Raw genomic sequence first — 16,179 nt, 5'->3', positions numbered from 1 at the left:
TTATCTGCACTCACACTACTCACTTTTGTCAACTAATATAATTTAAACAGAGTTACCTCCCTTGTACATTTTCACTTCCTTACTACTTATACGATTTTTAACATACCCACGCCGGTTGTTTGAGAGTACAACTGTAATTTTAAGATCTTTTTTAAATACATATGATATAGATTAGTTTTCCGCACAAAAATGCATGTGAATTATTAATATCAAGACAATTACTCAATTACATCTCACTTTTCTACTGAAATTCAAACATCACTTTTTATATTCTCCTAACAAGTATACAACACCTCAATATACTATACCATTTTTTTGAGGGGAAATTTTCTGCTGTACACATTAGGGAGAGAAAAACAGAGCAATAATGATTTTTAGAGGCAATGGGGAGCCGATAATTTCGTGCCATCCAAAGAAAATGGCCGACACAATATACACGAATTGCCCGCTGCCCTGGTAGACCGATATTTGAACCCCTGATGCACTAACATAACACATAGAGGTGGTCTATCTACTAATTTCATGGAGGACTATCCCTCCCATTTCCAAATATTATGCAATTGACTCAGTGGGCAGAAAGAGAGTCTTAAGAATTAAATATGGAGACGGAACAAAGTACATTTTTGAAAAGTCAATGGACTAACCCATGTAAGGACCAATGACCATTAAATCCGACTGGCGATACACAAGTAATTCTTAAAAATTCGAAAAGGTGGTCATAATACTCAACTAACTAACAAAATTTTTCCAAATAATTACATAACCTCACATCCGCCAATACTAAGCACCTAAGGTCGCTCACACCGAGGACATTCTTAAGTTTATCCTGGGCGGACGAACCAAGAAGTACCTACTGAAACAAACAAGCATTTTGAGAAGTCACACGCGCCAGCCTGCGAACCATTTGAATTCCTTTGGATCCATGGTTGATACCCATCAAAATCAATGATACGGGCGTTCTTATGCTAAAACTTACTACTAAAATCGATGACTAACAAACACCATTCAAAAACAAGTAAGACAAAATATACGATAGACTACCGGGTCAAGGCGCAATCTTAAAGTTACTTCGGAGCGGTCCGAAAGCACAAGAACAAACAAAATTCCGAACAGGACCAGACCACGGGCCCCCGAGAGTTCCAAAAACGGACCTTGGATTTCAGCAACGGACATGGACGCGATCAATGGAGACAATAGGCAGGAACACCCTACTTCAGTATACCCCCATCTGTACACAGCCTTACTGAGTTGTGCGGGAGAATAAAGTGTGTACTAAAGAAAAAGGACATAATTATATTGTACCTGGCATAAAAGAACATTAGAATTAATAGTGAGGCGGCAGCAACATTAATACTATATTTATGCTCCAGAACACATAACATATTATAGAAAGTACCAAGAATAAAAACATTGTTTCATTATATTGGAAGTGATCCCCAAGGCTGTAGATCAACGACAAAAAACAACACTAGCTGCGCGTTCTGCTGATTCCTCAAGTCTAGGGATCCGAGACGCATTCCATGCACACTACATAACACACGCGTATCAGTCACTATCAGGGACTAATCGCATTGTTATCTAAACTACCTTGGTAATAAAAGTCCACATAACCTAACACTCGTCAATTTAATTCCTCCAAGCGAACAAGTATGGATGCCTGATCAGACTCCAGAGTCAGCAGGATCGCCAATAGATGCGTTCCGATGATACAGTGCTAAGGTAATAACTACAACCACCCATTTAATGAAATTTTGGTTTTGGTCGTGAACAACGCTCAATAATGTTCTTAAATACAATTGATTTAAATACCCTACTTAGATGCTTGAGTTTAGCCGAAAAAGGTTCGAAGAGTACCGCACAAAAAGCTCTATAAAAATTTACAATATGTGAAATTATTTGTCCATAAAATTACGTGTTTGAAAACTGCTAAATCATAAGTACAACTGGTAGATACACATCAGTTGAAATCTCCATCACTCCATTAACCTCTAGCAATCAACCTAGCAAACAAATTCATATAAAGATTTCACTATGTAACTGTACACTAACTTAATAGAAAATACCGGCAACAGAAGAAACACGCATGGTTCAATCCGTAACTCGTAGAAACATATAAGTAAACTTATCCTATATATTTAAAAACAATTACCAAACAAATGCAAACAATATAAAGAAGCTTTTTTGAAAATACACTAACAACAATTCTCCTCGGAGGCATCAAACAAGGGCACTTAAGCAGACAAGTAAGAAAAGTTAAGCAAATGAACATGGAACAATCCTAAAACACTCACACAAAAGCAGAATTTGATTTGTGATGTAATTAATAACATACTGCACACCTGTTAATATTTCTACTAAAAATCGCTCCCTGGAATCGCCCACTGCTCCCTCACACTATCACACATTGACCCACCACTCTACCTACCCCCTCACAAATCTACTTCCAGCCTGTTTACAAAATAAATCGACCTTGGATCTAACAATTCTAACAAATGAGAGAGTTAGATTAGTTTCTGGGAAACACGTACAAGCAAATATAGTCTCTAGTACTTGTGACAGAATCCACCACGTGACACTTATTAGCAAGGCTCTTTCTTGTATCAACCATAACAAAAGGTAATGAAACTTTTTTTTACATAAAGATAACCTAGCTACTATAAATAGAGTAAAATTTCAATTAAATATAGTCATGGATCCACATAACAAAATAGTATTAAAAATACTGTCTAGTCCAGATTTAGGTAATTAAACACTGTATAAAAATATAAATAAGTAACCAATATTACAACTGTTGCCTGGTAAATAAACGATGGAATAATAAACCTCATAAAAAAACCTTTATTATCAGCAACTACAACAATGGTGGTGCTTAAACTCATATAATCAACCTCTTTGTTCAAATTTGATATAAAAGTTCTTATAATGTTCAAATGTTTTATAATTATTCCAAATAGCAAATTTACAACTATCATAATATTATGATATAATATATATTTTTACAATAGATTGTTATCATGATTTTTGTTTTTCAATTAACTTAAAAAGCATCCTCGATAAAAAATGCTATCAAGTTTAAGGTATATAGTTTCTCACCTAGAATATATAAATATATGATTAATGTCTAAGCAAGTGAAGTAATAAATGGAGCTTTATTAATGTTATCTGATGGAGCATAAATAACTTTTGGTTTCTTCCACAATCTTCCATGTGGGGCCTCTAACCGCGAAAAACTAATTTAACAATATATATCCAACACCAACCACTAAATTACAACAACGTATGAAATACTGCACCAACATAACAACATTCTGAGTGGTAGAAAATAGTAATTGAATATTTTTAACCTTAAACAAGTTATCCTCTCACTTACATGTCATCTTTAAATGATTACAAGACATTACAATTCAGCATTATTACATAGTCAAAGATTAGTAAACATTATCTAAATTAACGAAGTGGGTAGTTAATGTGTATATCACAGAGTGGTACTAACTCAAATGATTAATTTCTATTTATTGTATTTATTAAATTATTAATTTAAATGATGAAAAATGCCAGGGATAGATAGAAGTCTTGAAATTCTGAACTGTTTTAGATTTTCTAATGTTAATGAGGGATATTATTTCCAATAACTTATCGGCCAGAGTATAACTAGGCGATTTTCTGAAAATTCTTTTCTTAGGTCGTGGAACAGCTAGGTCTGAACTATTTGTCAGATGCTTTAAGTTGCGGCATCATATAGGTTTTATCTGCGTCAAAACACAAATTGAGAAATGTTACCTGTATGAACATGTATCCATGTGACTCAACCTAAGTATGCGCCTCATTGATAGATTTAAATATTCATGCATTTGCTTTTTTTGTATATCATTCCCCCACAGAGTTAATCATAAATCTATCATACACAACTTTTAGTTAACTTAAAATCAAAATCACTGAGGGGTTGGCAATCGGTGAACATTTTAATCCCAAATAGAATTAATTACGTATAGGCTTCAAGCCTTTTAAAGGAACCTTAAATAACTAGTATTTCAATAATTATAGATTTCATGCATAAATTGCTGCAATTGCCTCAGATAAGGAATCCAATTTCAATGCAGAAGACACTTATCCGAGGTGTCGAAGCTAACTGCTAAGAAAGAAATAAGATCATTAATAAAGAATTACGTTCTATATATATATGAGACCAAAAAACAAGATCCTATAAGAAAGTTAATTAACTTGAAACAACTTCTTTCGAAAGTAGGATATATATCTGAGAGTCCAGAGCATTTTTTTAAACGAGAATTACAAATTAATAACCTTGCTCTAAGATATTTTATTTGAAAAATATTACAGTCACTCGGTAATCACCTAACAAAGAAAAGATTAACAAAATCATATAAGTGTGCGAAAGTTATACCAATATGAACCATCTATTTCGCAATCAAAAACTGTCATAAAAAACACCCAGGTATTAATGTAATAAAGCAACCCCCAATAAAGAACCTGAGACAGAGATATTAGTTAAAACTTATGAATCATCGCAATGTACATGTCCTTCTGCTAATCGTGACGAAATCATGTAGTGTGTTCAAATTTCACTAAATCCTCGGATGACCCGAACCAATTGCCCCATAATTGAAAACGCTATAATATAGTCGAACTTTCTCAGATTTAAGCTTATACTCCGCAATAACCCAAAGTTAACCAGTATCCATCGAAGGATTTTTTTATTCTGTATCCGCACTACATGAATTTACTCAGAGTGAAAAAGAGAAGTCAAAATGAAAAAAAGAATCTTTAAAAAGAAGTCCACCGCAAGACGACACTAGAAGAAGAGAGTTTAGCACCCAGAAATAACAATAGTGTAGTGTGACCGACTTCGGCACCATCCCCGGAAAGAGTTTGAAGACAGCAATATCGAAAAAGCGAATCCTTCATGTGTACCGACAATAAGTGCACCCGAGCTGGGTAATTGTGTTTTAGACTCTTTCTTTTTTTCTGATGATAATTTCTAAAATCTTTCCATCTCTTTGTCGCAATTAGTCTCTGATTGTTTGCGCATTTCACATAATATTTATCCAAATGTTAACAGCATCCGACATAATAGACCCCCACTAACTAACCTAAAAAAATCCAAAAAACGAAACAACAAAACAGAAACACTCAGAATCTAACCCACCCCCACAAAAAAAAAAAATAACATAAATACAAATAAATTGAAAAGAACACAATTGGTCGGCATTTGCTAGTTTCTATGAAAACACACTTTTCACTCTTAGAAACGATCTGTGTCCACTATTAAGCTCATAAAAGATAATATTTTAAATAACTACCAAATTTCGAAATATGTAAAATATAAATCGCTTTAATAGTTTATTTAATAATATTATTTTATCAGGCTGTGAAATAGAGAGCACTCAATAATGAAATCTCACCACAAAGGCCCTTAACAGCCAATCATAAGAGCGAATGCTAACCCAGCCCAGTCACTATAACATAGTAATGATGGAGAAAGCACGTTAACATCAGAAGAGTATGCCCTTTGTTATCACACTTCCAAATGAGTAGAGAGACCTTCCAGGTGGCAAAAATACTGTCTCATACCATTCATTCCCGCCTCACTAAAGGAGATCACCTTCGTATTTGTAGAATCCTCCATAATAATAACCACATCACAACAATGGAGAGAACAACACAAAAAGAAGATCCAAGCACATAACGACAAAGAAACTCTAACAAAGTCAAGAGGAGTGAGAGTAAAAAAATAAACCATTCAAGGCGTATAATATAATTATGAACTTAATGAACTTGTTAAGCAATCGTTAAAAATATTAGTTTTTCATGAACTTAGAGATAAAACTAAAATCGTACTTTACAAAAAACAACCCAGTCTCCCCGGTAATTAAATCAATTTTATCAGGTAATTTCCAAAATTGTTGATCAAATCAAAAAACAAAATTTCTTCTGCACAAATTAACAAAAACTAAACTAATATGAGTAAGTTGATATGGAAGGCAACGATTAGCACAGATAAAACAGCTCAAGAGGAAAATTCTGAGAAGTAAAGGACAAAAAACGCACTGATCATGCTCACTAGACTGAAGGGTCCCCGGGTTGATACACAAGTGTCAACACCCCTTCAGATTTTCCTTCACGCCACGCCCACTTCTCACGCTGCTCAGCCACTATCCAGAAGGTGTTTTGTGATTATGAAAACTTTTCCAAATGTAAATTTCTCACGATGATCAAGTTGATATAAAAACACACTGGGCAATGTAAAATCAAAAAACTCAAGGTGAAACCATAATATTACACCCTAAATACTGAAGGACACAAAGAGTAATATCAGGGATAACAACTAAAATCGTACTGCTTCGAAGTCTAGTCAATGTCTACGTTCCCACCCACGCAAATTAATGCGGTCTATTAAGTTATACAATATAAGATCACGACTAGACAGTAAATAAAATTACTTCAAATTACTGTTATGAGGAGGTAAAATTTATTGACAATACCAAGCAAACCTTACTAATTAAAGTTATCACTCTTATACAGTACTTTGTAAGACAAAACCAACTAATTTGCTTTGAGCCGGATAAATTAGAATAAAAGTAAGATCATGTATCGTAAGTTGTATAAAATTCTACACATTTATAATATGAAACCACCTTTGCCTAATTACAGCATTGTCCCGAGCTTTTAACAAAGATCTCCGTGGATATGATGAATAACAGATTAAACAAGCGCCAAGAAAGTCCGTTCTAAAGAAGCGTTGTCATATCCTGCGATGTAGCAGCTCAAACCCGCATAATAGATAAGAGACAGTTATCACAATCAGAGCGATAGTAACAGAGATGAGCTAATCCGATTACAAACTACATCATAAAAAAACGACCAAGAGTAAAGCTAATCATCTTGAATATTCAATGTCATCTGGTTATAATTAAAAAAATAAAAATAAAATATATCTATCAATAACTACCTATCTCGTTATTAAAGATTATTAGAGAAATATATTTTATAAAACATGCAAGAGTACCTGATATTCACCCACAACACTGTCATCGATTAAGTCTGTATTACCAGGACTCTTCTCCACCACAAGGTCATGCCCTCTTCATTTGGTATTAATTGTATTTATTATTCAACACATGTCCAAAACAACGCTTAACCTAAAAGGATCCCATCCTAAAATAATAGGTGACGACAATAAAGATGCAAGATTTTTAGTTAAACTATATATAAGATCACTATGCGAGCTAGTATAGTAACTTTAAAAGAAAACGCCCCTCCTATTGTCTGCATAACTTTGAGTTCCAAAAATAAGAACACGTTTCACGAGAGATCACATGTTACACCTAAATGAGTCATCTAGCAAAAGAAAAAACGCACACATTAAATAACTCCCTCGCGATTTTCTAACATTAGGACAAAAGACAATGCCTTTATGTATGATGCAGAGGAACAATCCATAACCACCCAGTTTAATAATAAAATACCAATGATCTAAGACATCCAGGCCTTCCTCCAAAAAATTAACAACATAACCCACATGGTAAGATGCACAATTGCCAACCGTGTAACTTCAACTAAAATCTCTATGTATACACATATACAGTCTTACAAATTGAAAAATTACAATCCCATGACTTTATCAGATTCACATTTTAACGATCCCATATATAAATATTCAGACAATCACTGTACAAAATAATAGCAAGAACAACTCATATTATTTGTGGCACGCAGGGATCTATAATAAAACTTAAAAAGAGAACATTATGCCTAGTACAATCAATGAGAAAAAAAAGATTATTTTAATAAAATGCTCACAACATCATGTGTGCATATCTCACAAATCTGTGCCCAAAATAAAGATATCCATGCCATATATGGCAAAATTGAGGGCTTTAAACCATGTGAAAAAACTAAGTAAAATACCTAATCAATAAGACACGCGTAATATTACGGAGGCCGAAAAATACAACATATAGGAAAATATTCGAAGGAACATTATAATGGATGACCTTTTCTATGCACTTTTCATGCACCAAGTTTAACAGTTCAATTTCACTCGTAGACTCAATTACAAAGATAAAGAGGGGAGATGTGCTCGGAATCCACAACAAAACAAAAGACATTTTAACAGTCATATACATACGTTAGACACAGTCACCTAAGATTCCACTACCCAAATTTATCTCCAGGAGAATAATTTTTAGCCTCTATGGCATGCCATTGAAGTTATTTAATAATCACTGACGTAAGTAGAGATGAAGGGTCTAAACAATATACATTGGAAGATCACAATAACACAAGTATAAAATCGTACAATAAAGTCAACACACCAACAAGACGGAACAAAAAAATTACCAAGTTATATATCAAAGACTAATAATTAACAAAGTCTACATGAGCTAAAGCGGACAAAAACCAAATGAAAAACATCATTTTTACACGCCACCACCAACCGCTTGAATTCCCTTAATAAGGTATCTAATATGCTCATTTCGAAATCGTCAATAATACAAGGCTGTACTGAATAGAAATTGTAAAATGTCTAATATTTTAGACCAAAAGAAAGGTGTAAAGGCTTACGCAAGGATGAAGTTGCAAGGAGCACGTTATCTCTAATAAATAAACCACCAAAAAATGGCTGACTTAACATTATCTATCATTCCAAGAACTAAACAAAATGAAACCAAAATCAGCATCACCAATCACCACACCCCAAATAACATACACAAAAAAGACCAGCACATTTGTAATAAAAAACTACTCACAAATCATTATATTCAGGACCTTCTCTACGTCAAAAAAGAAACCACAAGATGAACATCCAATTAAAACTGCGCTTCATAACCCTCAAACTCAAAAACTAAAAAATTAAAATACCATAAACTAAAAAAACATTAAAAAATACCAAATTGTTCTACTAGAACAGAACCCACATCCGTTACCCAACTAAAATACATCCACCGAACACAACTTTCTTCTGGCAACAAAAACAGATAATCCCAATAACAGAAACCAAATTTGACATCTTATCAATATAATAATTAACTTATACCACACAAATTCACTACATCCAAACCGAAAAAAATGCATTCAAATTAAAACAGGCCAATCATATTATCAAATGCAATTAAATTACATTATTCCACCTGTAAACAATTTCACCAGCTAATTAACTCTTAATTTATATTAAATTCTCATACTTTAAATAACCCCACCACAAAGCTATAATGGCTTTTGTTCTCTCATGTTTTATAGACCACACCCATTTTGTCCCCTCCACCCCTCAAAATCCATACCAATGAAATTTCTTCAACTGCAAATTCACTTCATCAAAGATTCAAACCCGGTCTTTTCACTAAGCAGTCACAATTAGATAGGAAAGAATCAATTTATTTTCAATCACAATTCAAAATTTAACAGTTAATGTTCTGTCGGCTCTGGTAAGTCCTACACTAATAAATTTCTTCAAACTTTCTCGCTAGAAATTCAGCAAGCTAACTAAAGTGCTAAGTCAAACCCAATTTCCGCATTCAGTCTTAAGGTCAAGGTCACATTGAATCAATATCAAACAATCAATGATTATAGGACACGATAGGCGAGTCGAGATGTGATACCGCTCGTAAGTCCTAACTAATTAAAAGAATTTCTCAAACTTCTAAAATGTTCACCTCATCAAGTTGTCATGCAGGACCCATTTTGCCATCAGGGTGTTCAGAGGGAAGTAGCATATTTTCCAGTCATACAATCAACAATGAAGTCAAATATCGTCACATAGCGAGCGAGATAAAGATATGATAAGAACTAACACATGTTGCACCTTAAGGTCCTAGCGCTAATTGAAGGTATTTCTCAAACTTTCTCAAAATGTTCACCTCAAACAAGTGAATTGCAGAACCCATTCCCCATGTTTCAGGCTCAATGTGTCAGTGGTCACTATTGGGAATGTGGTCAAATATTCAACAATCAAAATGATTACAAGCAGGTATGGGTCTTCCCGCTCTTATCCTACACATTTGAAGGGATCCTTCAATCTTTGGCTCAAAGTTCACGCTCAACAAGGTAATGTGGCAGAACCGCATGGTCACCCTTTTGGGGCCAGGCTTTTAAGAAGGTCGAACTTCAAGGTCAAAAATTTGACGATAGGGAAAATTATTCTAAATTTTAAGCATTATTTGAATATTTCTGGAATCGAAAAGTAGTTTGCTTGAAACTTAAAATATAATGAAGGTCACAATTAAGATGATGCTGGAAGTTTTCATAGTGATTGCATTTACAAATTATGCCCCCTTTTATGTTCTTTTCAAATTACATATCAATCAAATATTAGAACAATATGTCGTGTCCGCTCTATAAAATCTCTATACTAATGGAAGGAATTTTCTCTTCAAACTTGGCTCAAATGCTTCACCTCAGACAATGTGCAAGAATCAATGTCACCTGTTGTGCCGGCTAAAGGTCAAGTCACACTTGAAGGTTAAAAATTGACTTAGAAAATTTTCTTAAATTTAACACGTACTTGAATCAATTTCTGAACTAGCACAGGTATGCTTAAAATTAAAAGAATATATGAGGTGTCAGCAAATAAGAATCACAGGTCATGTCATAACTCTGATATGATTTGACAAGAGTTATGCCCCTTTTTGTGCCCCAACTTTAGTGGCGGCATTTAATTACCTTGTCCGTCACCGTCCTTTGCCCCGTCCGTGTCATTTTGTCGCATGTAACTCAAAAGATATTGACCTGAGAGTCATGAAAACTCGAGCAGGAATGTTGATCAGCATGTGTAGTTGTGGCACCGGGTATTTTCATCTGGAATTTTTAGTATTTTAGAGTTATTGCCCTTCGACTATTAAAATTTTGACAGATTTGTCAACTTGTCGCATGTAACTCAAAATATAATTTGACTATTGAGTCATGAAACTTTACAGGAATGTTGATCATCAGTGTATTGTGCACCCTGGGTATTTCGTCTGGATTTAATTTAGTATTTTTAGAGTTATTGCCCATGACTTACGTAAAATTTTGTCAATTTTCAACTTGTGTCGCATGTAACTCAAAAAGTATTTGACATAGATTCCATTGAAACTTTACATGGAGTATGATTCAGCAATGGTAAGTTGTCACGCAGGTATTTCGTCTGGATTTATATATGTATTTTTAGAGTTATTGCCCTGGACTAAATAAAATTTTGCAATTTTCACTTCAACTTGGTCTCATGTAAGTTCAAAAAAGGATTTCGACGTAGAGTCATTAAACCTTATCGGGATGAGGTTGCTCAAGTGCATATTTAGTTTGCACCTGGGTTTCCGCTTGTGATTTTATCCCAGTGACATTTGTTAGAGTTATTTCCCTTGATCTTAGGAAAAACTGTTTCATTACTGTTGTTTTATTTTTCCTTAGTGCTTGAGTTGAATCACAAACCTCCTACAGAAAAGATTCAACATCACTAAATTACAGGAATAAAATTCAACCATGCAACTGTAAAGCTAATGCACCTGGGACTTGTGCACAGGTTTTTTTGTCCAGATTGGGAATATGAACCATATACCATGGAATTGGAATTCATCGATGTTTTGTTAAAAAATTGGGAAAAATGCATGACTTTAATTTTTCAGGTGATAAAATGATGCAGCAGAATCACCGTCTAGGACAACATCGTTCATAGCATTAATGAATAAGAACAGTGAAGAAGCCCTTTATTAGTCCGCCACGACGGTACTGCGGAGGGACTTAAGGTACCCTCTGTCGTACGTCCGTCAGAACATCCCGCTGTCTCTTCATCAGTACCGTCCGCCACAAAACTGATCTCCGCGATATCGGCAAAAAGTACTGAAATATTTAGAATACTTGATATTTGGTTAGATGGCAGTAGGAGATATGCATCTGATCTTTTTTTTTCTTCCTAGTTGAAAAAATTAGGTTCTATGGCAACAATATAGACTGAAAATATGGCAAATTTATCATCATAACCTGGATCCAGTGATAATGCAAAAATTAACGTGAATAATTTTTTAATGACACTTGAAATATGGGTAGATGGCAAAGTCTGAGATTAATATGCAGCATGCCTTTCTTTTCTTCCTGTGTTGAAAAATTCTGTTGCTAAGCCACAAATAGACAAATTTCAAGATTTCTAGATTCTATGTTTATACGTTTTTATCGCTCACCTTGCACAAAATCGTCCACATTTTTATTCAAAACAGACATCGTTCACAATACCACTTGGCCAAATATAATGGAAACTGGCAAGGAATACTTCTTTGTATGGAACTCTAATCAAGATGTTCAAAGAAGCCATTCCATGCTAAACTCTGGTTGCTATGAAATAAAAAAAAACTTAAAAGTACTATACTTCAAAATGAAAGGGCTTAGAGCTTAGATATTTCTTACCCCACAGGCATTAGCTGTTAGTTCCTAGCAAAGTTAATATTCAAATTATGGTCTAAACTTGAAATGTGTCTCTGTTTTGGGAAGTTAAAAGGTTTTTTTATTGCAAAGGTTCTATAGACTTTTATTCTTTGTAGGGATAATTTGAGATTGAGTGTAATCTTGTATTTTTGTCTCAACATAGACAGTTGTTATCGAACGATGTCTGTTAAAGAATAAGAAGGATGAAAATTTGTTGAACGTGAATGTAATCGAATAACATAGAAGTTAATCAGAATAGCACAAAATTGAGAGCTACAGTGAGTTGATTTTCGAATTCCCATTCAATAATGAAGTTCTTCGCTAAGTTCGTTAACACCATCAGAAAGGAAGACGTGTCATTTCCGACCATACAATGTAAGATATTCGGTCTTGACAATTGACTTGCACATCTAATTGTGTAAGATATGGCAACAAAAAAATGAAAAGAACAAATAAATGCTTGGTTTTTTTTTCCACCAAAAATTAGTTGATTAAGATAAAAGTTTAATTTACAGATTACGGATAGTACTTTTGTATCCTCCGGTTTTGCGGGAAAATCAATCTACAGCCGTCCTTGAGTACGGATCTAGGAGGAGAAACGCCAAGTATGACGATGCTAGATCATGAATTCACTTGGTCATTCTGAAGCATCACTATGCTCTAGAGCGACAATAGAGATTAAATAAGCATATCCCAACTAATTTTATAACTTGTTAGATGTGTGGAGACGAGAAGCAAGTTGGGGAGCCCCAGAGCAAGAGACTGATCGTTAATATCATGCGCAGGGTGAATAGCTAATATCTTTAATCATAATTTGAGAGCAAGCAAGAAATTACGTAATGTTAAAATAATTTAGCTTTTGGAATACCCCGATCAACTCGATATACTAGGTAAACCATCTTCGACAAAGTGATAAATTTTAATTTGACGCAAATCAAATTATGTTTGCAGCAAGAGGATATTTAATTACAGTGGATCAAGGCACTTACATTTTGCTTGTTTGGCGAGAGAGAGAGACGTGCATTTTGACCAATTCTACATAGTAGACGAAAGTTTAGAGATCATAGGAAAATGGGCACGTCTACTTATTTTTGAAAATCGGTATTTTTGAGTAAAGTAACCACTTTCAAATGTAGATGTTATGGAAATAAAGTGAGAACAATAAGAATATTATAAATCCCTTTTTCAAGAAATATGAGGGTAATTTAGCTTGATTTGATTTGTTTAATTGACTGTAACGTTGACCTAGTTTCTGATTATATTTTGCAATCAAATATGTAATCGAACAAGATTAAAATCAAAGTTTAACACCACTAAATATATTTCTTCTATTGTTTCAATATGGCCAATTGATACCTATTATCAAATGTTGAATAAGGAATAATCAAATTTGTGGTTGATGTAAATAATGCTGCCTCTGATTGAGAAGGCTGGTTGTATTTTAAAAATCAGATGAATACTCAGGAGATGTGATCATGACATGAAAATAAATGAAAATGGTGTTTGTTTTGTTCTATTTACAGTAAGAGAAACTTAATTTAATGCTTAGTAGTTTCAATTATGAAATGGTCCCTCTTTCTAAATGTATTCATACACTAATAAATAAGCTGGTTGCATAATTGTAAACTAAGGGGTCACTTTGTCTACTAATCAGCTCACCCCAATGAGTTCGCGGGCAGGCCATTTTTAAGGTCGATGTTGACATAATGTAAGTAGGTCAAAGAGACAAATAGCATGCTCTACAATCAAGAAGCTTACTAAGTTTAAAGACACTTCACATCCTAAAAATAATTACAGTTAAGTGAAATTACTGTTCGAGAGATGGTACAACGAGGCTAACCTCACAATATAATCAATTTAAGCTTGAAAATCTTCCCAAACAGTAATTTTTGAATACATTTTGAAACATGAAAATGTTCATGTATAGAAATAAGAAGAAAAAACTGAGATGTCTCATGAAAATTTGGTGCATAAGCAACAGTTCTGCCACGTGAAATTCTGACATCCCGAGGAATCCCGTGCTGTTTGTTGTTGTTGTTTTGTTTTTTTTAGAAATGGGTGTTCTAAATGTAATAAACCCACAGATGCTTGGCACATGATACCATCCTGAGTAAACACATCAAAAAAATGATTTTAGATATTGTAAACACTAAGGGATATCTGTTACTACTACATGATACTGTTTTCGAAAAAAACTTTACATATAGTGTAAAAAAATAATACTGTTTACCATCATCTGGTTTTTTTTTTTGTTTTGTATTGAGACTTGATTCCGGGCAGGCAGTGTTGGTCATACAGTTTCTCATTTATCAGAGCCTCATGGTATGGGATTGATGGCTCATCCACTTCATGTAAACTTAGTCAGTTTTACTGTAACAATTTTCTCATTAGCACCTAAGTTTTTCGAACATATTGTGAAAAGCGTAAATGGAAGGAAATTTCTGTAAAAGTGGAGTTTTCATAGCAACTACATACATATCACAGCCTCTTGATATTTGGTATTGTGACTGCAAAGTTCAGGTCTATCGCTTATCCACTTCCTGTTTATCGACTTAGTTAAATGATCGATATTGATGGTCAATGGTAGGAATTTTTTTGTAACATAACAGCCTCATGAGTCATGTTATTTGGTATACAAATGCAACCCGGCCATTTTTGTCTTTTGACCCATTTTTAGCTCGACTATTCGAAGAATATGAGAGCTATTGTAAGTCGCCCCGGCGTCGGCGTCTGCGTTGGTTTAAAGTTTTTTGTAAAAGTCAAATATCTCAATTATTACTTGAGATTATTCAATTGAAACTTACAATACTTATTTATAGTAACAAGGTACATCAGATTGACAAGTTGGATAACTCTGCCTACAATATTGACAGAATTATGCCCCTTTTTTAACTTAGAAATTTTGGTTAAACTTTTTTGTCAAGTCAAATATCTCAATTATTGCTTGAGATATTCAATTGAAACTTACAATACTTATTTATAGTAACAAGGTTCATCAGATTGACAAGTTGGATAACTCTGCCTACAATATTGACAGAATTATGCCCCTTTGGAACTTAGAAATTTTGGTTAAAGTTTTTTGTAAAGGCAAATATCTCAATTATGTCTTGAGATATTCAATTGAAACTAACAAGACTTATTAATGAGTAAACAAGGTACTCTAGATTGACAAGTTGATAACCCTGCCTACAATATTGACAGAATTTATGCCCCTTTGATCTTAGAATATTGGTTAAGTATGTTTTTTTTGTAAAGTTCAAATATCTCTTCATATTTATTGTGCTTGTAGATTATTCAATTGAATTTAATAATTATTACTTTTTATATGGTAATCAAGTTATCATCCATTTTGGCTAATATTATTGCATTAACTCTGTTCTCTCAATATTTGCAGAATTATTTGCCCTCTTTGAGAGATTCTTAGATATATTTTTTTGTTAAATGTTAATAGGTCTTCAAGAGAAGTATGTACTGTTCTGAAACTTTATCACAGTGCACTACATAAATTTGAGGGTTGATATATTGTATGTCACTGACCAAGTTCCATAACTCTATCTTGCTTTAAGGCTGATTCATATCCCCTTTTCTACTTAGTCTCTTGGTTAATGTTTACATGCAAATTTTACATATCTCCAATAACTATTAAACATTATTTATTTAAAACTTCACATATGCATTTAGGGTCATAATTGTAGGTCACTGACAAAGATCCATAATTCTATCTTTGCATTTAGGCTGATTTTTCTCCCCTTTTTTCAACTTAGAAAT

This window comes from Ruditapes philippinarum, unplaced genomic scaffold (genome assembly GCF_026571515.1).
Source record: "Ruditapes philippinarum isolate M1 unplaced genomic scaffold, ASM2657151v2 ctg389_1_1_1_1, whole genome shotgun sequence".
Lineage (NCBI taxonomy): Eukaryota > Metazoa > Mollusca > Bivalvia > Venerida > Veneridae > Ruditapes > Ruditapes philippinarum.
Note: the sequence above shows the minus strand (reverse complement) of the source record.